The following is a 25,099-nucleotide window of genomic DNA, read 5'->3' on the forward strand; positions in this document are numbered from 1 at the left end:
ATCAAGTTCTACTTTCCTCCCACTCACTTCTTTTGAGAGAAACTCCTTCTCTAGAAAGGATCCATTCTTAGCAACGAATGTCTTGCCCTCGGATCTGTGATAGAAGGCAACTGTTTCTTTTGGGTATCCTATGAAGACACTTCTCCGATTTGGGTTCAAGCTTATCAGGTTGAAGCTTTTTCACATAAGCATTGCAGCCCCAAACTTTAAGAAATGACAACTTTGGTTTCTTGCCAAACCATAGTTCATAAGGTGTCATCTCAACGGATTTTGATGATGCCCTATTTAACATGAATGCGGCCGTCTCTAAAGCATAACCCCAAAATGATAGCGGTAAATCAGTAAGAGACATCATAGATCGCACCATATCTAGTAAAGTACGATTACAACGTTCGGACACACCATTACACCGTGGTGTTCTGGGTGGCGTGAGTTGCGAAACTATTCCGCATTGTTTCAAATGTAGACCAAACTCGTAACTCAAATATTCTCCTCCACGATCAGATCGTAGAAACTTTATTTTCTTGTTACGATGATTTTCAACTTCACTTTGAAATTCTTTGAACTTTTCAAATGTTTCAGACTTATGTTTCATTAAGTAGATATACCCATATCTGCTTAAATCATTTGTGAAGGTGAGAAAATAACGATACCCGCTGTGAGCCTCAATATTCATTGGACCACATACATCAGTATGTATGATCTCCAACAAATCAGTTGTTCACTCCATAGTTTCGGAGAATGGCGTTTTAGTCATCTTGCCCATGAGGTATGGTTCGCAAGTACCAAGTGATTCATAATCAAGTGATTCCAAAAGTCCATCAGTATGGAGTTTCTTCATGAACTTTCTACCAATATGACCCAAACGGCAGTGCCACAAATAAGTTGCACTATCATTATCGACTCTGCATCTTTTGGCTTCAACATTATGAATATGTGTATCACTACTATCGAGATTCACCAAAAATAGACCACTCTTTAAGGGTGCACGACCATAAAAGATATTACTCATATAAAAAGAACAACCATTATTCTCAGATTTAAATGAATAATCGTCTCGCATTAAACAAGATCCAGATATAATGTCCATGCTCAATGTTGGCACCAAATAACAATTATTTAGGTCTAAAATTAATCCCGAAGGTAGATGTAGAGGTAGCATGCTGACGGCGATCACATCGACTTTGGAACCATTTTCCACGCGCATCGTCACCTCGTCCTTAGCCAGTGTTCGCTTAATCTGTAGTCCCTGTTTCGAGTTGCAAATATTAGCAACATAACCAGTATAAAATACTCAGGTGTTAATGCGAGCTCTCGTAAGGTACACATCAATAACATGTATATCACATATACCTTTGTTCACCTTGCCATCCTTCTTATCCGCCAAATACTTGGGGCAGTTCCGCTTCCAGTGACCAGTCTGTTTGCAGTAGAAGCACTCAGTCTCAGGCTTAGGTCCAGACTTGGGTTTCTTCTCCCGAGCAGCAACTTGCTTGTTGTTCTTCTTGAAGTTCCCCTTCTTCTTCCCTTTGCCCCTTTTCTTGAAACTGGCGGTCTTATTGACCATCAACACTTGATGCTCCTTTTTGATTTCTACCTCCGCAGCCTTTAGCATTGCGAAGAGCTCGGGAATTGTCTTATTCATCCCTTGCATATTATAGTTCATCACGAAGCTCTTGTAGCTTGGTGGCAATGATTGAAGAACTCTGTCAATGACGCTATCAACAGGAAGATTAACTCCCAGTTGAGTCAAGTGATTATGATACCCAGACATTTTGAGTATATGCTCACTGACAGAACTATTCTCGTCCATCTTGCAGCTATAGAACTTATTGGAGACTTCATATCTCTCAATCTGGGCATTTGCTTGAAATATTAACTTCAACTCCAGGAACATCTCATATGCTCCATGACGTTCAAAATGTCGGTGAAGTCCCGGTTCTAAGCCGTAAAGCATGGGACACTGAACTATCGAGTAGTCATCAGCTTTGCTCTGCCAGGTGTTCATAACATCTGGTGTTGCTCCTGCAGCAGGTTTGGCACTTAGCGGTGCTTCCAGGATGTAATTCTTCTGTGCAGTAATGAGGATAATCCTCAAGTTACGGACCCAGTCCGTGTAATTGCTACCATCATCTTTCAACTTTGCTTTCTCAAGGAACGCATTAAAATTCAACGGAACAACAGCACGAGCCATCTATCTGCAACAAACATAGACATGCAAAAATACTATCAGGTACTAAGTTCATGATAAATTTAAGTTCAATTAATCATATTACTTAAGAACTCCCACTTAGATAGACATCTCTCTAATCATCTAAGTGATCACGTGATCCAAATCAACTAAACCATAGCCGATCATCACGTGAAATGGAGTAGTTTTCAATGGTGAACATCATTATGTTGATCATATCTACTATATGATTCACGCTCGACCTTTCGGTCTCAGTGTTCCGAGGCCATATCTGCATATGCTAGGCTCGTCAAGTTTAACCTGAATATTCTGCGTGTGCAAAACTGGCTTGCACCCGTTGTAGATGGACGTAGAGCTTATCACACCCGATCATCACGTGGTGTCTGGGCACGACAAACTTTGGCAACGGTGCATACTCAGGTAGAACACTTTTATCTTGAAATTTAGTGAGAGATCATCTTATAATGCTACTGTCAATCAAAGCAAAATAAGATGCATAAAAGATAAACATCACATGCAATCAATATAAGTGATATGATATGGCCATCATCATCTTGTGCTTGTGATCTCTATCTCTGGAGCACCGTCATGATCACCATCGTCACCGGCGCGACACCTTGATCTCCATCGTAGCATCATTGTTGTCTCGCCAACTATTGCTTCTACGACTATCGCTACCGCTTAGTGATAAAGTAAAGCAATTACAGGGCGATTGCATTGCATACAATAAAGCGACAACCATATGGCTCCTGCCAGTTGCTGATAACTTGATACGTCCATTTTGCATCATGCTTTTATATCAATATTTATTGCATTATGGGCTGTTATTACACATTATGTCACAATACTTATGCCTATTCTCTCTTATTTTACAAGGTTTACATAAAGAGGGAGAATGCCGGTAGCTGGGATTCTGGCTGGAAAAGGAGCAAATATTAGAGGACCTATTCTGCACAGCTCCAAAAGTCCTGAAACTTCACGGATGATGTTTTCCAAATATATAAAAAAACATTGAGCTCAAGAACTTCACCAGGGGGGCCACACCCTGCCCACGAGGGTGGGGGGCATGCCCTACCCCCCCTGGGCGCGCCCCTACCTTGTGGGCCCCCTGGTGGCCCTCCGGTGACCATCTTCTGCTATATGAACTCTTTCAATGGTAAAAAAATCATAAGCCATCTTCTCGGATGAAACTACGCCGCCACGAGGCGGAACCTTGGCGGAACCAATCTAGGGTTCTGGCGGGGCTGCTCTGCCGGGGAAACTTCCCTCCCGGAGGGGGAAATCATCACCATTGTCATCACCAACGCTCCTCTCATCAGGAGAGGGCAATCTTCATCAACATCTTCATCAGCACCATCTCATCTCAAAACCCTAGTACATCTCTTGTATCCAATTCTTGTCTCCAAGTCCGGGATTGGTGCTAGTAGGTTGGTAGTAGTGTTAATTACTCCTTGTAGTTGATGCTAGTTGGTTTAATTGGTGGAAGATCATATGTTCAGATCCTATATGCACATTAATACCCCTCTGATTATGAACATGTTTATGCTTTATGAGTAGTTACTTTTGTTCTCGAGGACATGGGAGAAGTCTTGCTATTAGTAGTCATGTGAATTTGGTATTCGTTCGATATTTTGATGAGATGTATGTTGTCTCTCCTCTAGTGGTGTTATGTGAATGTCGACTACATGACACTTCACCATTGTTTGGGCCTAGAGGAAGGCATTGGGAAGTAATAAGTAGATGATGGGTTGCTAGAGTGACATAAGCTTAAACCCTAGTTTATGTGTTGCTTCGTAAGGGGCTGAGTTGGATCCATATGTTTCATGCAATGGTTAGGTTTACCTTAATACTTTTGTTGTATTTTTGGATGCTTGCAATAGAGGTTAATCATAAGTGGGATGCTTGTCCAAGTAAGGGCAGCACCCAAGCACCGGTCCACCCACGTACCAAATCATCAAAGTACCGAACGCGAATCATATGAGCGTGATGAAAACTAGCTTGCCGATATTCCCATGTGTCCTCGGGAGCGCTTTACATCATATAAGAGTTTGTCCAGGCTTGTCCTTTGCTAAAAAAGTATTGGGCCACCTTGCTGCACCTTATTTACTTTTGTTACTTATTGCTCGTTACAAATTATCTTATCACAAAACTATCTGTTACCACTTATTTTAGTACTTGCAGAGAATACCTTGCTAGAAACCGCTTATCATTTCCTTCTGCTTCTCGTTGGGTTCGACACTCTTACTTATCGAAAGGACTATGATAGATCCCCTATACTTGTGGGTCATCATAACTCGGTTACAAAACATGATCATCTCATACAATAAAATGTAGCATCATGTCTTGACCATATCACATCACAACATGCCCTGCAAAAACAAGTTAGACGTCCTCCACTTTGTTGTTGCAAGTTTTACGTGGCTGCTATGGGCTGAGCAAGAACCGTTCTTACCTACGCATAAAAACCACAAAGATAGTTCGTCACGTTAGTGATGTTTTAACCTTCTCAAGGACCGGGTGTAGCCACACTCGGTTCAACTAAAGTTGGACAAACTGACACCCGCCAGCCACCTGTGTGCAAAGCATGTCGGTAGAACCAGTCTTGCGTAAGCGTACGCGTAATGTCGGTCTGGGCCGCTTCATCCAACAATACCACCGAACCAAAGTATGACATGCTGGTAAGCAGTATGACTTGTATCGCCCACAACTCACTTGTGTTCTACTCGTGCATATAACATCAGCGCATAAAACCTGGCTCGGATGCCACTGTTGGGGAACGTAGTAATTAGAAAATTTTCCTACGCACACGCAAGATCATGGTGATGCATATCAACGAGAGGGGAGAGTGTGTCCACGTACCCTCGTAGACCGAAAGCGGAAGCATTAGCACAACGCGGTTGATGTAGTCGTACGTCTTCACAATCCGACCGATCAAGTACCGAACGCATGGCACCTCTGAGTTCTGCACACGTTCAACTCGATTACGTCCCTCGAACTCCGATCCAGCCAAGCTTTGAGGAAGAGTTCTGTCAGCACGAAGGTGTGGTGAAGATGTTGATGCTCTACTGTCGCAGGGCTTCGCCTAAGCACCGCTACAATATTATCGAGGTGGACTATGGTGGAGAGGGGCACCGCACACGGCTAAAATATCCAAGAGATCAATTATTGTGTCTATGGGGTGCCCCCCTCCTCCGTATATAAAGGAGGGGAGGAGAGGGCCGGCCAAGGGGAGGAGGCACGCCCAAGGGGGGAGTCCTACTCCCACCGGGAGTAGGACTCCTCATTTTCCTATTTGGAGAGGGAGAGGGAAGGAAGAGGAAGGAGAGAGGAAGGAAAGGGGGGGCCGGCCCCCCTCCCAATTCGGATTGGGCTTGGGGGGCGCCCCCTCCCTTGTTCCTTTCCCCTCCTTTCCACTAAAGCCCATTAAGGCCCATATACCTCCCGAGGGGTTCCGATAACCTCCCGGTGCTCCGCTATTATCCCGATCTCACCCGGAACCATTCCGGTATCCAAATATAGTCGTCCAATATATCGATCCTTACATCTAGAACATTTCGAGACTCCTCGTCATTTCCGTGATCACATCCGGGACTCTGAACTACCTTCGGTACATCAAAAACCATAAACTCATAATATAACCGTCATCGAACTTTAAGCGTGCGGACCCTACGGGTTCGAGAACTATGTAGACATGACTGCGACACGTCTCCGGTCAATAACCAATAGCGAAACCTGGATGCTCATATTGGCTCCTACATATTCTACAAAGATCTTTATCGGTCAAACCGCATAACAACATACGTTGTTCCTTTTGTCATCGGTATGTTACTTGTCCGAGATTCGATCGTCGGTATCTCAATACCTAGTTCAATCTCATTACCGGCAAGTCTCTTTAACTCATTCTGTAACACATCATCCCGCAACTAACTCATTAGTTGCAATTCTTGCAAGGCTTAAGTGATGTGTATTACCGAGTGGGCCCAGAGATACCTCTCCGACAATCAGAGTGACAAATCCTAATCTCAAAATACGCCAACCCAACAAGTACCTTCGGAGACACCTGTAGAGCACCTTTATAATCACCCAGTTACGTTGTGACATTTGGTAGCACACAAAGTGTTCCTCCGATAAACGGGAGTTGCATAATCTCATAGTCATAGGAACATGTATAAGTCATGAAGAAAGCAATAGCAACAAACTAAACGATCAAGTGCTAAGCTAACGGAATGGGTCAAGTCAATCACATCATTCTCCTAATGATGTGATCCCGGTAATCAAATGACAACTCTTTGTATATGGCTAGGAAACATAACCATCTTTGATTAACAAGCTAGTCAAGTAGAGGCATACTAGTGACGCTATGTTTGTCTATGTATTCACACATGTATCATGTTTCCAGTTAATACAATTCTAGCATGAATAATAAACATTTATCATGATATAAGGAAATAAATAATAACTTTATTATTGCCTCTAGGGCATATTTCCTTTAGCATGTGGCTGATTAGTAGTGTTGATTACATCTTGTAGTTGATTACTATATGGTTTATTTGGTGGAAGATTATATGTTCAGATCCATTATGCTATTTAATACCGCTCTAATCTTGTGAATTATTATCATTTGTGAGTAGTTACTTTTGTTCTTGAGGTCACGAGAGAAATCTTGTTGCAAGTAATCATGTGAACTTGATATGTCTTCGATATTTTGATGATATGTATGTTGTGATTCCCTTAGTGGTGTCATGTGAACGTCGACTACATGGCACTTCACCATATTTGGGCCTAAGGGAATGCATTGTGGAGTAGTTATTAGATGATGGGTTGCTAGAGTGACAGAAGGTTAAACCCTAGTTTATGTGCTACTTCGTAAGGGCCCGATTTGGATCCAAAAGTTTAATGCTATGGTTAGAGTTTATCTTAATTCTTTTCTCATAGTTGCGGATGCTTGCAAGGGGTTTAATCATAAGTAAAAGGTTTGTTCAAGTAAGAACAACACCTAAGCACTGGTCCATCCACATATCAAATTATCAAAGTAGCGAATACGAATCAAACCAACATGATGAAAGTGACTAGATGAAATTCCCGTGTACCCTCAAGAACGCTTTGATTATTATAAGAGACTGTTTTGGCCCATCCTTTGCCACGAAAGGATTTGGCTACCTTGCTGCACTTTATTTACCATTACCGTTACTTACTCGTTACAAATTATCTTACTATCAAACTACTCGTTACTTACAATTTTAGTGCTTGCAGAGATCACCTTGCTGAAAACAATTTGTCATTTCATTCTGCTCCTCGTTGGGTTCGACACTCTTACTTATCAAAAGGACTACGATTGATCCCCTATACTTGTGGATCATCACTTGGCATTAAGCAAGTGTCCTTAAGGGAAATACTTGGCCTTAAGAACTGTAGCACACAAAGAATCTGGTTTATCAATAAGCCTCCAAGCTTGTTTTGCAAGTTGTGCCAGATTAATGGAATTAATATCTGTGAACCCCATGCCCCCTTTACTCTTTGGCACACACAATTTCCACCAAGCCATCCAATGCATTCTCTTTTGGTTGTCACTGTCCCCCACCAGTAGTGCGACATCGCGTCAGAGATTTCTTCACAAGTTTGTTTTGGAATTTTAAAGACCGACATAGCATGCAATGGTATAAAATGTGCAAGTGACTTAAGAAGTATTTTTCCCACCCAGGAATAAATGCTTCTCTTTCCATCCATTAACTCTACCTACAACTCGGTCCACCAAATACTGGAAACATTCTGTTTTGTCCATCCCTAACCTGGCCAGGAGGCCTAGATATTTATCATTGAGAGCTTATGTCACAATGTTTAATAGCGCACACATTTGCCCCTTCACACCAACATCTGTATCAAGACTAAAGAAAAAGCTCGATTTATCCAGGCTAACCAGTTGTCTAGAAGCTTCACAATATGAATCAAGAACTCTTTTTAAGGCCTGCACATTCTGTAGGTTTGCCTTCATCAGAATCAAAGAGTCATCTACAAACAAAATATTATATATAGATGGGGCATCCCGGTATACTTCAACTCCTTCGAGGTGCCCACACTTCTCCTCGTGAGCCAACAAAGCAGTTAGGCCCTCCCTACATGACACAAATATGGTGAAAGGGGATCTCCTTGTCTTAGGCCTCTAGTGGGCCTAAAAGTGTTTGTTTCCATAGAGTAAAACGAACATAATATTCCAACATTATCACACATTGCATTACCAGGTTACCCAATTTAAGCATGAGCTTTTTTTTTTCAAAAAAGTCCACTCAACTCGGTCATATGCCATGTGCATATCTAGTTTAACTGCACATAGGCCAACCTTGCCATCCCTCTTATTCTTCATAGCATGGAAGCTCTCAGAGACAACCAACACATTATCCGTGTTAAGTCGTCCTGGGACAAAAGCACTTTGTGTTAGACTTATAATTTCATGAAGAAAGATTTTCAGTTGAGCCGCCAATATCTTGGATATCACCTTATATATTACACAAACTGATAGGCCTAAATTTAGTGACCTTCTCTCAAGAGTTAACCTTCAGGATCATCAAAATCGCCGTATTGTTCCATCCTTCCGGGATCTTGCAATTATTGACTGCATACAGAACTTCCTCTATCAGATCACCGTTTAGCATTGGCCAAAACCTCTTATAAAATTTTGTGCGTTCTTCCTGGGCGTCTGCGAGGTCGAGCTGTTCTCCGAGTTGCGATCATCTCCGTCATGATCTACCTAGTCATGGAACGTGCGTTGGATGTTGTGCCGTTCAGGTTTAGGGACGACAAAAACGGCTCATTCCCAATGGCAACGTATCTGCAAGCGTGCATTGTGTTGTACTCACACGACACGTACGCTTTGGAGGACGGTGCCTCGTCGTTGCAGCGGATCGATGAATGAACGGTGGTGTTATTTTGTAGGTTTCTCCTTTCGGATAGGCTACAAATAATGTGTGTGTGTGTGTGTGTGTGTGTGATCGTCGCAGCAAGTGCGTGTACTACTCTGAACCAAAATATAAAACATTTTTGTAGGCTATAAACTAGACTAGAAAAACATTTTATATTTTGATACTGAGGGAGTTTTAATTGTGTGAATGCTCGGACAGCAAACTGAGCAACTTTTATAATACTCTATGACGTAAGTACATATGAAGGGAGACTGACTCCACCCGAAGTAATCAAAGACACTGTGCATATCTTAACAGAAATCGAACGTGACGCGAGAATGATAAATTTAGTTGACACACGACAATTTTCTGGCAAAAAGTACACTCAACATGGATTTGCCATATTTGTCAACTAAACTTGTTATCCCCGCGTCACTAAAATTGCCACTGGAAACGTTCAATATGCCATGGTTAATTCCCGAACATTCGGGATCTATCCGGGTCCTTTCTTAAAGCTTGATCCTATGGCATTATGACATGCTTATTGTCCATGTTGCTTCAACCTTCAATATACCATTATCTTACATATGAGGAGATGCTTAGTGCCTATCGTGTTTTCATGTGATACTCCATGACATTGGTACCTTCCTCATTAAAGTATGATTGCCCGCCCGCTTTTTACCAACTTGATGGTAAGATATTCCGGGGCCAAAAATACAACGGTCTGATAACAACTAGTTCGAGCAGCGAAGCAAAAATGGATGGCGACACGAAGCGATGCCGGACACGTAGCCAAACTAGCAGCATGTTAGGATAAGTGAAGTGAGAATGGACGTGAAACAATGCTAGACACGGAGAAGAGCAAAGGAGCAACGCTACACGCACGAACAAATTTCTATGGGACCAACATACTGGGTTCGTTGGCATGCTTTCATTGGATACAATTATGATGAGGGTCTCACCCCTGCTGAAAGGGGGAGAGAAGATTAGTTTAGAATATGCTTGTAAAATCCAGTAACCAGTCCGCGCGTTTAGAATTTTCATGAGCAAAGTGTTGAGTGAGGGGCTGTGAGGTGGAGTGAACGAAAACAAGCAAGTGATGAGTTAGGAGTCGTGAGGCGATGCCAAACATTGTATGAGAGCAATACACACATATTTAGAGCATCTACACTGTGATGGGCAAATTCGACCCCTCAAACGCCCTTGGAGGTGCCCGGGTGCGTCCGCTGACAATCACCGGTCAAGCCTTAAATTTGTCTTCTCACAACTGAACACCTCAATTATCATACCTCAAATTTATAAAAAAAACTCATGCAACTACGTCGATGCATTACACACATCGTCCGGCTACTACATCACTAAACATGTCATCAGACTACCAAAATTTGGCATGTTTTGTTATGGTGGAGAAGATCATCCACTCCTTGTCACGAAAGTATTGGTCGAAGACGCAGTAGGAATTGAGCTGGATCTGCTCCTGCCGGAGTTGTCCCCGTTGTAGCGGTCCTCCTTCTCCTCCTTCGGTGGTAGTCCGGTCATGGCACGGACCGCCCAATTCTGCTCTCGGGCGAGGGTGCGCGTGTTTCTCCACTTCTGCTTCTTCACAGTGCGGGCGCGGATGGTTTCCTCCTTTGTGGCCGCCAGCGCCGCCACATCAGTTGCCTCCATCGCCGCCATGTCGGCAGCGATACGGGCCTCGGCGGCCCTTATCCTCTCTTTCCCATGACGGGCACACCGGTCCCAGTGAGATTCATAGTCCGCCCGACTGGTGATGGGGAAGGAGAGATTTTTCGGCTGTCGGGACCGCGATGATCCACCCCCAGAGGATTTGAGCGTCCGTTGAGCTGACGTTATGGAGTCGCGCCAGATCCTGCCGTCGGCCGGGCGCTGTCCTCCCGGGAGGCGGCGTGCAATGCGAACGACCATTGCCTCCTCCAACCCGTACGGGATGACACCCCAGTCGACGGGTCCGGACTGATCTGAGTCAGATCCGCTGCCTGCCATGCCGGAGACGGCAAGAGATCGCAGGAGGTGAGCTTTGGTGGCGGAGGGGAGTGAAGTGAAGTGGCAAGAGTTTGATCCGGCGAGTGGATGGGGAGAAATATATGTGGGGTCGGGTGGGCCAAAGTGGACCGGCTCCGACGTGGCAGACGCACCTGGGTGTGCCCGGGCACGTCCATATCCGCCCTGTATTTATTGGGCTGGATATGAGGAATGCCGATCAGCCCGAGCGTTTGAGGCGTCAGTCTAGGTCGCAATTTCATGACCGGTCAGTGACCGAGCAGCCCGTCCGGACATTTGACACGGATTTGGAGCGTCCGGCTATAGATGCTCTTAGGTCCCTCCCAATGCTCCACCTTGTACAGGTGTTAATGTAGACAAAAAATCTGATGTGGTAAGGTAATTAAGAGGAGAGAGATGAGTGTGGTGACCCAAAAAAACAATGCCAAGTATGAGAACCTAGGCAAAACACTTAAATGGAAGAATCCCACTAATGCATGAAGAATTTTAGTTGCAAAATCATTAAATGAAGAATGCTTAGCACTAACAAGTTAAGCACCTATGCATTGGACGTTTTAGTTGCTAAAGTTTTTATTGTGCTTAACACCTTATGTAAGTACCAATGCATTGGAAGTAGCCTTACGGTTCGGAGTTAGTCGTATGAGACGACTCAAATCAACCACATCAACCAGCAATTGCATGGACACCCACAAGAATAGTAAACTTCACACCTCAAAGTTTACTACAGTCGGTGGGGACAAATGGCATTTGCCCTACGGTGATGTCAAACAGCATCTGTATATTCTGCTGCTGGAAATTGCCCAGAATCGAAGTCCACGTCGTCCCAGCAATGTTCAAGCAGAACGACGAGTCCTCTTTGTCGAAGGACATGTAGTTGTCCCTATGCAGCGTCATATCCGCACCGCCGGCGAAGTGCAGCACCATGTCCGGCATGGCGGGGAGCTGCCGCTCACCGGCAGGAGCCGGGAAGCAAGGGTTGTCCAGGCTCGTGGCGTTGATCGCTGGCTGGCTGAGCAGCTCGGCGACGTGGTTGGCGACCACCCTAAAAGCACTTTCCAGAGGAGCGTGAAGATGGTGCCGGAGTCCACGATCATCCCGCCGGTGCCGTCCGCGTTCAGCGCGAATGTTTGGTTCGGGATCGGCAGGAGAGCGTCACCGAGCGATATGCCCTCGAGGGAGACGTAGTACCACGACCGACCCTGCGGGTTCTGCACAAGTGGCGTCGACTGCACGGCGCCACCACTGGCAGCCAGCTCCGCGAGGGAGCCGAACAAGAACGGGCTGCCCAGACTGGTGTTGAAGAAGTCGGTGAGGCAGTAGCTGAACTTGCCGACCCCTAGCTGCGCCACGAGGGACAGGCTCCCGCGGCCGAGGCCGACCGTCCCGGTGGAGCTGTACGAGTCGCCCCCGTTGTCTGTGCCGCAGCCGAACGCCATGCCTCCGGCGGAGGCGGCCGGTGCTTCGCCGGGCGCGCTAGAGCCGAACGTGATCGTCTCCGTGCCCAAGCCACCTGCCGAGTAGGCGCCGTCCTCGTACCCATAGCGGTACCTGCAGAGCACGGTAGGGGTGCAGTTGCGGCTCCATATGGACAGGCACGTAGCGCTGGAGCAGGGCACGGTGGAGAAGCTGGAGGAGGTGGTCGGGTCGTAGACGGGCGTGTCCTGCGGGAAGCAGAGGTTGCACGGCTCACGGCTGGCACTGCGTCCATGTGAGGTCGCTGCCGGTGTCGGCGAGGGCGACGAACGGCACCGGCGGCGTCCCGATGGCGAGCTCCATAAGGTACTCGGCCTGGCCCGAGCGGAGCCTTGGCCCGGCGTTTGAGCTGGAAAGCGTTGTGGAATAGCCCGGTAGCATCGAGGCCGCTCGGAGGCGGCTTCTGTGCACGGCTCGGCGCATCAGCTGTGCCTTGGTGAAGCCGAGTTTGGAGTCAATGTGGGTGAGCGTGGAGCGGTAGCCGGACGGTGGCGGCGCTGCCGAGCTGGCCAGTGAGGCAAGTAGCAGCATGCAGCTCAGAGCTTGTAAAGGACCCATGGAATCGAGCGTATGGATGATCATTGATCAGTGCAAAGCTGAAGTGAAACTTGCAAGCCTTTTTATAGGAAGGTTTTAGCGGCCAAATTTTGCTATCTTCCTCTTGGAAGCCCATGGACCTTCTTACAATATCAGGGTAACCAAGAATGAATGATAACAGCAAGTACTAAGTAGTACTACTAGATCGTTAACAAACTGGTTATGCTACTCCGATCTTTAGCATACAGACGTAGATGTCGTCATCAAGGGCGGAATGAGCTATGGCCTATGGAGCAGAGTAGGACGGCCGTCTGCCCATATTTTTGGCGCTAACCGCCTAACCCCTACTGCCTGGGGCTCCTCCGGCCTCTAAACCTTGTGCCGCCATTTGCCACGGATGTGCAGAGCTAGAGCAAGACTGGAAGAAGAAACGACCTGGCCAGGATGGATGGGGCTTTCAGCTTTAGACTAAAGTAGTTCAGTTGCTAGCTAGCTAACACTAGTGCCTTCGTGGCCATCTTGTTTATCTCACATTGGTGTGCAAAGATGCCTTACATGTTACTCTCTCGTTTCAAAATATAAGTCTTTTTAGAGATTTCAAAAAAAACTACATATAAAGCAAAATGAATGAATCTACACTTTAAATTTTCAGTTTAACGAATATGTTTTAAAATAACACGTGAATTATTTTTCAAATAGCACAAAGATTTTTGCATTATGTTTGTTATACATATACAGTCATAAAAAGTACTTGTACTTTTGATATATGACAACTCATTGATTGGAGTGGCATTCGTGCTTGGTCTACAAGCTTTGTTCCGATGTTCGGGTCACAGATCCGGTGTTGTCTGAGAGTTTTGTTAATTCTCAGCGATGTGAGATCCGCTTGATCGATTGCATTAGAGCATCTTCAACAGGCGCGCCGAACTAACGCCGCGCCGCAAAATCCCTTCTTTTAGCGCGCGCGCAACCGGAATAGCTGCTCCAGCGGGCGCGCAAAAACCGCGCGCGCGGCATACGTAGTCCAGCGCGTGGACCGAAACGCGATCGCGCGCCGCTTATTTGCTGCGCCCGCTCCCGCGCGCTGGACTCTCGCGCGCTCGCTCGCACCTCCCCCCCTCCAGCCGCGCCGCCGTTGCCGACCGCGCCACCCGACGACCGTTTCGGCGCTTCCCCGGCCTATCCTCGCCCCGCGCGCGCTTTCTCCAGCCCGCCGCCCCGCGCGCGTGCTGGTCCGCCGACGAACAGCACCCGCGCGCTCGCTGCCGCTCGGCGCCCGCTAGGTGTTCGACAAAACGCCTAGAAGGTATGTATTGCTCAAAAGCCATGAATTTCGTGCATGTTGATTGTAGTTTTCTATTTATAGCATAGTATTCAACATTGTAGATGAGTTCGTCGTATGATTCTTCCGAAGAAGAATTTGATATGGAAGACGAGGAGGATCTTGCAATGATCCTAGCTATGCATATTAATAAAAAACCGAAACACGGTGGTTCGGTTATGGGTCGGCAAAAAATTTAGAGTGATAGGATCGATGCCCACAACAGATTGATCAGGCATTATTTTGCGGAGAATCCCACATACCCCAAGTCGTATTTTCGTCGCCGGTTTAGGATGAGCACCGAGTTGTTCAGGCGCATTGCAGAGAAACTAGCGAGCCATGACCGCTTTTTTCAGCAAAGGAGGAATGCCGCCGGAGAGCTCGGGCATAGCACCTTTCAGAAGGTGATAGCCGCTTTGCGTATGTTGGCATACGGTATACCGGCTGATCTAGTTGATGATCACTTGGCTATGGGTGAGAGCCAAGCCATCATGTGTGTCAAGCGCTTCGCTGTCGGAATTGTGCAAGTGTTTGGCGAGGAGTATTTGAGATCTCCCAACGCTGAAGACGTCGCAAGGCTTTTAGCGATGAACAAAGCTCGCGGCTTTCCTGGCATGCTTGGCTCAATAGATTGCATGCATTGGACTTGGAAGAATTGTCCAAAGGCATGGCATGGGCAATTCCACGGCCAAAAAAAGGCTTCCACTATAATCCTTGAAGCGGTGGCCGATCAAGAGACTTGGATTTGACATGCATTCTTTGGAATGCCTGGATCTTTGAATGACATCAATGTTATCAACCGGTCACCACTGATGAGTAAGATTGCAAATGGGGAGTTGCCACCGGTGCAGTTTGTAGCAAATGGTCGTACATACAACTATGACTATTATCTAGCGGATGGCATCTATCCAAAGTGGCAAACCTTTGTCAAGCCGTTGAAAAGCCAGAAGGTAAGAAATTTTTTGATTTCCACAATGCTCAGGCGGCGGCTAGAAAAGATGTGGAGAGAGCTTTTGGGATTTTGCAAGCCCAATTTGCTATTGTGAGAGGACCGGCTAGATTTTGGGATCAAAAGATGCTTTGGTACATAATGCACGCTTGTGTGATCATGCACAACATGATCATCGAGAATGAGCGTGGCCAAGATGTAGACTACTCTCAGTATGAGCTCTTGGGATATCCCGTGCGAGTGCGACGGAGGGCTGAAAGAGTGGCCCGTTTTGTTGCCTCCTATCATGCCATTCGACGTCCTGCAGCGCATAATGATCTTCAGAAGGATCTCATTGAGGAGTGGTGGGCATGGAATGGACGACAAAGAGCATCATGATTTGTGCGTTCGTTATTGTATTGTTGAACTATTTGTTGTATTGAACGATAAACTGTTTGTTTGAGTTGTAATAAACGAAATTGAACTATTTATTTTTGTTTGTTTTTGACTTTTTTGCTTTTGTTTTTGAATGCATATGTTGTTTGTGCGAATCGTGGGCGGTGTATTTTTGCGCGTTGTTGAAACGACGCGCACCGCATTTTAGCGCGGTTGCTGGAGCCAGCGATGCGCGCGCGGTATACGTGTTTTTTGCGCGCGGCGTAACCGGCGCCTGTTGAAGATGCTCTTAAGATTAGGTAGGTACAGCGTCTGCGCACACAGAGCGGATGGACCTGCGGTTGCAAGGGCCTGCCATGTTGTGGGCTTCTTCTGACGGGCTTCTGTTCTGTTCGTTGGGCCTATCTCGTCTCTTTTTTTCATTTTTGTTTTGTTGTGAACGTCTTTGCATGTTTGTGCTTGTGTAGCTTAGCACTTTTGTAGTAGTAACATTTTTATGACAATTTAGTGTGCAGTGTTCTGTATTTATTTTTCACGTGGTTCCTTGTTGAACCATGTATGAATAACATCAGATTTTTTTATCATATCCAAAATAGTGTAAACTCGACAACTCATTTTTTTAGAAATTTATGACAGTCGTAAAATCGTGTGAGCTGCCTTTTGTGTCAATGTACTCATTTGTTTTTGCTGTCATCATTGACTATTGGTGTCATCGTGGACTTATCTAAGAATAACACTTCATTCGACTCATATTAATTGACGCTGCTTTAGTACAAGTTTGTACTAAAGTTTTACTAAAGCAGCATCAATTAATTTGAATCGGAGAGAGTACTTGCAATTTCTCATAGATGTACATTTACACCATTTCTAGAAGCACAGCATTGGTTGCTATGTGTGTGTTTCATAGGCAGATTATACCACAGTTGCACTTTTGTTTCAAATGGATGCAGTTACCCTTTTTCATAAAAGCACAATTTATGCATTTTCTATTCTGATTATATCTCAGTTGCACTTTTTTCAGGGGTGTGTAGCTGTCATTTCAGAAAAGTGCAACTATGTTGCTCTGTATGTATTTTCTAGGACTTACTTTTATATAAGAATAATTTCGCTTTTTTTGGAATGTGCTATTATCATTTTTAGAAAAGTGCGAATGGTTTACTATGTATGTATTTTCTAGGTGATTATACCTAGTTGCACTTTTGTAGAAAACTACTTACACTTTTTTAGAAATGTGCAACTACCATTTTAGGAAAAGTGCATCTGAGTTCTATGCATGAATGTATGTACTATCTAGTTTGATTATTTCTGAGTTGCACTTTTCTAAAGAGTACTTGAACTTTTCTAAAATTTCCAACTACCATATTTTTGGAAAAGGCAACATGGTTTGTTATTTATAATTTTTTCCCTCCTGATTAATCAGTTTCAATTTTCAATATATTGTAGATGTACCTTTAAAATAATATGCAACTACCTATTTGAAAAGAGCAACTAGGTTTGCTATTATTTAATCTCATAATTATGCTTCATTTGTTTGCTTTCTATAAACTTTTCTTACACCCTCCGCAGTATATTTCCGTCAGCAAAACGCTTTTTAATAATTGAAGCCTAGCATAATTAAGGAACACGACAAAAGCTCTTTCGTGGCCCAAAGAAAATGGAAACACACAGGGCCTTGTCAAATAATTACGGCACAAGGAGACGCTCATAAGCATATACATGCTTCGAAACTTGTGTGGTTGGTTGGTTGGGTGGGTGTGTGGGGGGGGGGGGTGGGGGGGGGGGGGGTAGGGATTAAGGAGTACCCCTTGGAAGGCTCCCTCAAAGTTCACTTCCTTGGGCCTAGGAGCGCGCCAAGTGGCACGCCCAGCCGCCGCAATGTGTTGTGCGCTTGGCACACTCTCAGATATTTTTTTTGCATGCGCTTTCTTTTTCTGGGTTTTCTCTGCTTTTTTGTTTTTGCTTGATTTTTCCTAGGTTTTGACGATCTATTTGGTTTTTTTAGGAAGCAACTTTTCGCAAGAAGCACAACTATACTTCCCAAAAAGGAAAAGCATAGTTGTGCTTCCTCTAAAAAGGGATAAGCATGGTATGTGCTTCGCAAAAATGAAAAGGCATAGCATGTGTGTGACGCCCCGAGACCGACGCGTCAGGTGGCTTCCAGTATTCGTTGTCGTTGCCATGTCATTTGCTTGTGTGTCGCATCTTTGCTCTGTCATCATGTGCATTGCATCATCATGTTTTCAAAACTAGCATCCATCCGGGTCTCCCAATTCTTTTCGTTGTCCGTTCTGATCCCAGACACACTCGCACGCGCCCGTGGCACGTCCAAAATATTATTTTATTAGTGGCCGGAAAGTGTTCTCGGAATGGGATAAAAGTTGGCGTGTGGTCTTGTTATAGAGTAGGTAGGCCGCCTGCCAAGTTTCATCGCCTTCGGAGTTTGTTTGATGCCCCAACGGATAACTATAGCGGCAATATAGTTCGTCAAACCGTCGAACGTATTTGGTCTCGAGAAACTGTTGGTGGCCTCTCTCTCTCTTCTCTCCCCTTAACCCGAGGCCTTTTGCACAGCCCACCTGCAGCCCACCTACTCCCCCTCCGCTCCGGACCGTCCGATAGCGATCGAACGGCTCCGAAACGGAGCAAAACCCCCAACCCTAGACCCCTGCCTATAAAAGGAAGGACCCCTTCCATTTTTAGCAGCCGCCAGCCCCCTTCCCTTGATTTCAGCGCGCCGCCGCCTCCGTTCTAGATTGAGAGGGCCCCAATTTCTCCTCCCTCACGTCCTCGTCGTCCGCCGTCGGCGACCAAGGCCGCCGGAGCATGCTCGTCGCCGGCCACCTCAACCCCAGGTCACGCCGCCCGCGTCCCTCTCCTTCCCAACTGGATCTCTCTCATCTCACCCATCTCTCTCTGTAGGGCGCCCCGACGGAGATCCCCTCGCCGCTGCCTCGGATCTCGCCGGGATGCTCTGGATCCGGCGCCGCCCCGCACCCACCGCGTCGGCCTCCCTCATTGGCGCTCGGATCCACCATGCCCGTCTCGTTCCTCGCCGGCTGCTGCCCTCCCCACGTCTTCCCCTCGCCGGGATCCTATCGTGCGTCGTCGCTCGCCGGCCAGCACCTCCGACGCCGACCGCCGTCGTTCGTCACCGCCTGTCTCCCCGATCCAGGCGGGATCGGGAGGAGGACGACCTCCACGTGGGCCTCCCCACGGCCCAGGACCCGCGGCTTGCTCCAGCCGGCCTGCGTTGCCAACTAGGCGGAAGCCCATGGTGAGGCCCCATCGCCTCCTTTATTTTTTTCTCTGTTGGCCCAACCTGCTCCAGATTCAGCCCACCAAGTTTTTTTCCAGTTCAGCGAATTTGCTATTTATCCAGGGATTTATTGTTTAGCAGAAAAGCCCTCAAACTTCATGCATATAATAATCAATCATCCGTGCATCATATGTAAAAACAATGTATATGTACAATGCTTAGAATTATGTGTAGATTAATAATATCCAACTTTCATCCATGTTTAAAATGTTTAAAATGATGTTTGCATATAATTTAAATATTGCCATGCTAAAATGATTTAATTCATAACTAATTAACTGTAGGTCGGTTTTAAATAAATTATATAAGCAAATGGGGTAGAATAATGCCTAGTTTCACATGGTGCACTCATCTTGCATGTTTAACAACTCTAAAATATGGTTTAGGGCAGAACAACACCAAATTCATAATATGCATATGAGGATTTTTTTCGGACTTGTTGCTTGTTGTTCCGGCCTCATTTAAACTTGCCTAGATAGGTAGTTTTATTATGCTTCACCTCTTGCCATGTTTAATAACATTTAATATTATTGAGTACATAAGCGGGAGAGAACTAAATAAGTAATGTGGTGTTTCATCAATATGCAATTAACTTGTAGTGTTGTTTGTTGCACTTTGCCATGCTATGCCTCTTTAAACCGAACATGCATCATACTTGATTGTGCATCATGCCATGTTTATGTGATGGTTTTTTACCATGTTATTTGCTTCTTTCCGGTGTTGCTTCTTCTTGTTAGTTCCAGTAACGTTGCGTTTGTGAGGATCCGTTCGACTACGTCTGTTTGTCTACTTCATGGACTCGTTCTTCTTCCATGCGGGGTCTCAGGAAAGATGACTATACCCTTGATATCACTTCTATCTTTGCTTGCTAGTTGTTCGTTCTATCGCTATGTCGCGCTACCTACCACTTGTTATATCATGCCTCCCATATTTCCATGTCAAGCCTCTAACCCTCCTTCCTAGCAAACCGTTGTTTGGCTATGTTACTGCTTTTGCTCAGCCCCTCTTATAGTGTTGCTAGTTGCAGTTGAAGTTTGTTACATGTTGGAACATGGATATGTTGGGATATCACAATATCTCTTATTTTAATTAATGCATCTATATACTTGGTAAAGGATGGAAGGCTCGGCCTTATGCCTGGTGTTTTGTTCCACTCTTGCCGCCCTAGTTACCGTCATACCGGTGTTATGTTCCTTGATTTCGCGTTCCTAACGCGGTTGGGGTTATGGGGCCCCCTTGACAGTTCGCTTTGAATAAAACTCCTCCAGCAAGGCCCAACCTTGGTTTTAACATTTGCCACCATCACCTATTACTTTTCCCTTGGGAGTCGCGCTCTCGAGGGTCATCTTTATTTTACCCCCCCCCCGGGGCCAGTGCTTCTCTAAGTGTTGGCCCGAACTGGGCGATGTCCGGCGCCCCCTGGGCAACCAGGGTCTATGCCAACCCGACGTCTTGCCCATCCGGTGTGCCCTGAGAACGAGATATGTGTAGCTCCTATCGGGATTTGTCGGCGCATTCGGGCGGTCCTGCTGGTCTTGTTTTAGCATTGTCGAAATGTCTTGTAACCGGGATTCCGAGTCTGATCGGGTTGTTCCGGGAGAAGGAATATCCTTCGTTGATCATGAGAGCTTGTGATGGGCTAAGTTGGGACAACCCTGTAGGGTATAAACTTTCGAGAGCCGTGCCCACGGTTATGTGGCAGATGGGAATTTGTTAATATCCGGTCGTAGAGAATTTGACACTTGACTTAATTAAAATGCATCAACCGCGTGTGTAGCCGTGATGGTCTCTTTTTGGCGGAGTCCGGGAAGTGAACACGGTCTTGTGTTATGTATGAACGTAAGTAGTTTCAAGATCACTTCTTGATCACTTCTAGCTTCTCGACCGTTGCGTTGCTTCTCTTCTCGCTCTTATTTGAGTATGTTAGCCACCATATTTGCTTAGCGCTTGTTGCTGCTCCACCTCATTACCTTATCCTACCCATAAGCTTAGATAGTTTTGATCTCGCGGGTGTGAGATTGCTGAGTCCTCGTGACTCACGGATACTTCCAAACAGTTGCGGGTGCCGATGATACCAGTGCAGGTGACGCAACCGAGCTCAAGTGGGATCTCAATAAAGATCTTGGTCATTGTTATGTGTCTTTTCCGAATGATCAGTAGTGGAGCCCAGTTGGGACGATCGGGGATCTAGCATTTAGGGTTGTCTTCTTCTATTTTGGTTCCGTAGTCGGACCTTGATTATACTCTGGATGATGTATGTTTAACTTGTTATTTGTGTGAAGTGGCGATTGTAAGCCAACTCTTTATCCTTTTCTTATTCAGTACATGGGATTGTGTGAAGATTACCCCTCTTGCGACAAAACCACCATGCGGTTATGTTGGGGAACGTAGTAATTTCAAAAAAATTCCTACGCACATGCAAGATCATGGTGATGTATAGCAATGAGAGGGGAGAGTGTGTCCATGTACCCTCGTAGACCGAAAGCGGAAGCGTTAGCACAACGCGGTTGATGTAGTCGTACGTCTTCACGATCCGACCGATCAAGTACCGAACGTACGGCACGTCCGAGTTCTGCACACTTTCAACTCGATGACGTCCCTCGAACTCCCATCCAGCCGAGCTTTGAGGGAGAGTTCCGTCAGCACGACGGCATGGTGACAATGTTGATGTTCTACCGTTGCAGGGCTTCGCCTAAGCACTGCTATGATATTATCGAGGTGGACTATGGTGGAGAGGGGCACCGCACACGGCTAAAAGATCCAAGAGATCAATTGTTGTGTCTATGGGGTGCCCCTCTCCTCCGTATATAAAGGAGGGGAGGAGAGGGCCGGCCAAGGGGAGGAGGCGCGCCCAAGGGGGGAGTCCTACTCCTCCTTTTCCTATTTGGAGAGGGAGAGGGAAGGAAGAGGAAGGAGGGAGGAAGGAAAGGTGGGGGAGGCCCCCCTCCCAATTCGGATTGGGCTTGGGGGGCGCCCCCTCCCTTGCTCCTTTCCCCTCCTTTCCACTAAAGCCCATTAAGGCCCATATACCTCCTGGGGGGTTCCGATAACCTCCAGGAGCTCCGGTATTATCCCGATCTCACCCGGAAACATTTCGGTATCCAAATATAGTCGTCCAATATATCGATCTTTACGTCTCGAACATTTCGAGACTCCTCGGCATGTCCATGATCACATCCGGGACTCCGAACTACCTTCGGTACATCAAAAACCATAAACTCATAATATAACCATCATCGAACTTTAAGCATGCGAACCGAGAACTATGTAGACATGACCGAGACACGTCTCCGGTCAATAACCAATAGCGGAACCTGGATGCTCATGTTGGCTCCTACATATTCTACGAAGATCTTTATCGGTCAAACCGCATAACAACATATGTTGTTCCTTTTGTCATCGGTATGTTACTTGCCCGAGATTCGATCGTCGGTATCTCAATACCTAGTTCAATATCGTTACCGGCAAGTCTCTTTACTCGTTCCGTAACACATCATCCCCCAACTAACTCATTAGTTGCAATGCTTGCAAGGCTTAAGTGATGTGTATTACCGAGTGGGCCCAGAGATACCTCTCCGACAATCGGAGTGACAAATCGTATTCTCAAAATACGACAACCCAACAAGTACCTTCGAAGACACCTGTAGAGCACCTTTATAATCACCCAGTTACGTTGTGACATTTGGTAGCACACAAAGTATTCCTCCGGTAAACGGGAGTTGCATAATCTCATAGTCATAGGAACATGTATAAGTCATGAAGAAAGCAATAGGAACAAACTAAACGATCAAGTGCTAAGCTAACGGAATGGGCCAAGTCAATCACATCATTCTCCTAATGATGTGATCCCGTTAATCAAATGACAACCCTTTGTCTATGGCTAGGAAACATAACCATCTTTGATCAACGAGCTAGTCAAGTAGAGGCATACTGGTGACGCTCTGTTTGTCTATGTATTCACACATGTATCATGTTTCGGTTAATACAATTCTAGCATGAATAACAAACATTTATCTTGATATAAGAAAATAAATAATAACTTTATTATTGCCTCTAGGGCATATTTCCTTCAGTCTCCCACTTGCACTAGAGTCAATAATCTAGATTACACAGTAATGATTCTAACACCCATGGAGCCTTGGTGTTGATCATGTTTTGCTCGTGGAAGAGGCTTAGTCAACAGGTCTGCAACATTCAGATCCGTATGTATCTTGCAAATCTCTATGTCTCCCACCTGGACATGGTCCCGGATGGAGTTGAAGCGTCTTTTGATGTGCTTGGTTCTCTTGTGAAATCTGGATTCCTTTGCCAAAGCAATCGCTCCAGTATTGCCACAAAAGATTTTTCATTGGACCCGGTGCACTAGGTATGACACCTAGATCGGATATGAACTCCTTCATTTGCTGCTTACGAAGCAGCTATGTATTCCGCTTCACATGTAGATCCCGCTACGACACTTTGTTTAGAACTGCACCAACTGACAGTTCCACCGTTTAATAAAAAACACGTATCCGGTTTGCGGTTTAGAATCGTTCGGATCAGTGTCAAAGCTTGCATCGACGTAACCATTTACGACGAGCTCTTTTTCACCTCCATAAATGAGAAACATATCCTTCATCCTTTTCAGGTATTTCAGGATGTTCTTGACCATTGTCCAGTGATCCACTCCTGGATTACTTTGGTACCTCCCTGCTAAACTAATAGCAAGGCACACATCAGGTCTGGTACACAGCAGTGCATACATGATAGAGCCTATGGGTGAAGCATAGGGAACATCTTCCGCTTTCTCTCTATCTTCTGCAGTGGTCGGACATTGAGTCTCACTCAACTTCACACCTCGTAACACAGGCAAGAACTCTTTCTTTGCTTGATCCATTTCGAACTTCTTCAAAACTTTGTCAAGGTATGTGCTTTGTGAAAGTCCAATTAAGCGTCTTGATCTATCTCTATTGATCTTGATGCCCAATATATAAGCAGCTTCACCGAGGTCTTTCATCCAAAAACTATTATTCAAATATCCCTTTATGCTATCCAGAAATTCTATATCATTTCCAATCAACAATATGTCATCCACATATAATATCAAAAATGCTACAGAGCTCCCACTCACTTTCTTGTAAATACATGCTTCTCCAAAAGTTTGTATAAAACCATATGCTTTGATCACACTATCAAAACGTTTATTCCAACTCCGAGAGGCTTGCACCAGTCCATAAATGGATCCCTGGAGCTTGCATACTTTGTTAGCTCCCTTTGGATCGACAAAACCTTCCGGTTGCATCATATACAACTCTTCTTCCAGAAATCCATTCAGGAATGCAGTTTTGACATCCATTTGCCAAATTTCATAATCATAAAATGCGGCAATTGCTAACATGATTCGGACAGACTTAAGCATCGCTACAAGTGAGAAGGTCTCATTGTAGTCAATCCCTTGAACTTGTCGAAAACCTTTTGCAGCAAGTCGAGCTTTAGAGACGGTAACGTTACCATCAGCGCCAGTCTTCTTCTTGAAGATAAATTTATTCTCGATGTCTTGCCGATCATTGGGCAAGTCAACCAAAGTCCACACTTTGTTCTCATACATGGATCCCTTCTCAGATTTCATGGCCTCAAGCCATTTTGCGGAATCTGGGCTCACCATCGCTTCTTCATAGTTCGTAGGTTCATCATGGTCGAGCAACATAACCTCCAGAACAGGATTACCGTACCACTCTGGTGCAGATCTTACTCTGGTTGACATACAAGGTTCAGTAACAACTTGATCTGAAGTTTCATGATCATCATCATTAACTTCCTCACTAATTGGTGTAGACGTCACAGGAACTGGTTTCTATGATGAACTACTTTCCAATAAGGGAGCAGGTACTGTTACCTCATCAAGTTCTACTTCCCTCCCACTCACTTCTTTCGAGAGAAACTCCTTCTCTATAAAGGATCCATTCTTAGCAACGTATGTCTTGCCCTCGGATCTGTGATAGAAGGTGTATCCAACTGTTTCTTTTGGGTATCCTATGAA

The 25,099-nt window shown here is 45.5% G+C and overlaps 1 pseudogene; it reads right to left on the reverse strand.

Moving 5' to 3' along the window:
* Positions 1-11,820: 11,820 nt before the first annotated feature.
* On the reverse strand, positions 11,821-13,140 carry LOC125541221 (aspartic proteinase nepenthesin-1 pseudogene; annotated as a pseudogene).
* Between the last annotated feature and the right edge of the window lie 11,959 nt (positions 13,141-25,099).

Source organism: Triticum urartu, chromosome 2A (assembly GCF_056163025.1).
Source record: "Triticum urartu cultivar PI428250 chromosome 2A, HENAU_Tu73, whole genome shotgun sequence".
NCBI classification, from domain to species: Eukaryota; Viridiplantae; Streptophyta; class Magnoliopsida; order Poales; family Poaceae; genus Triticum; species Triticum urartu.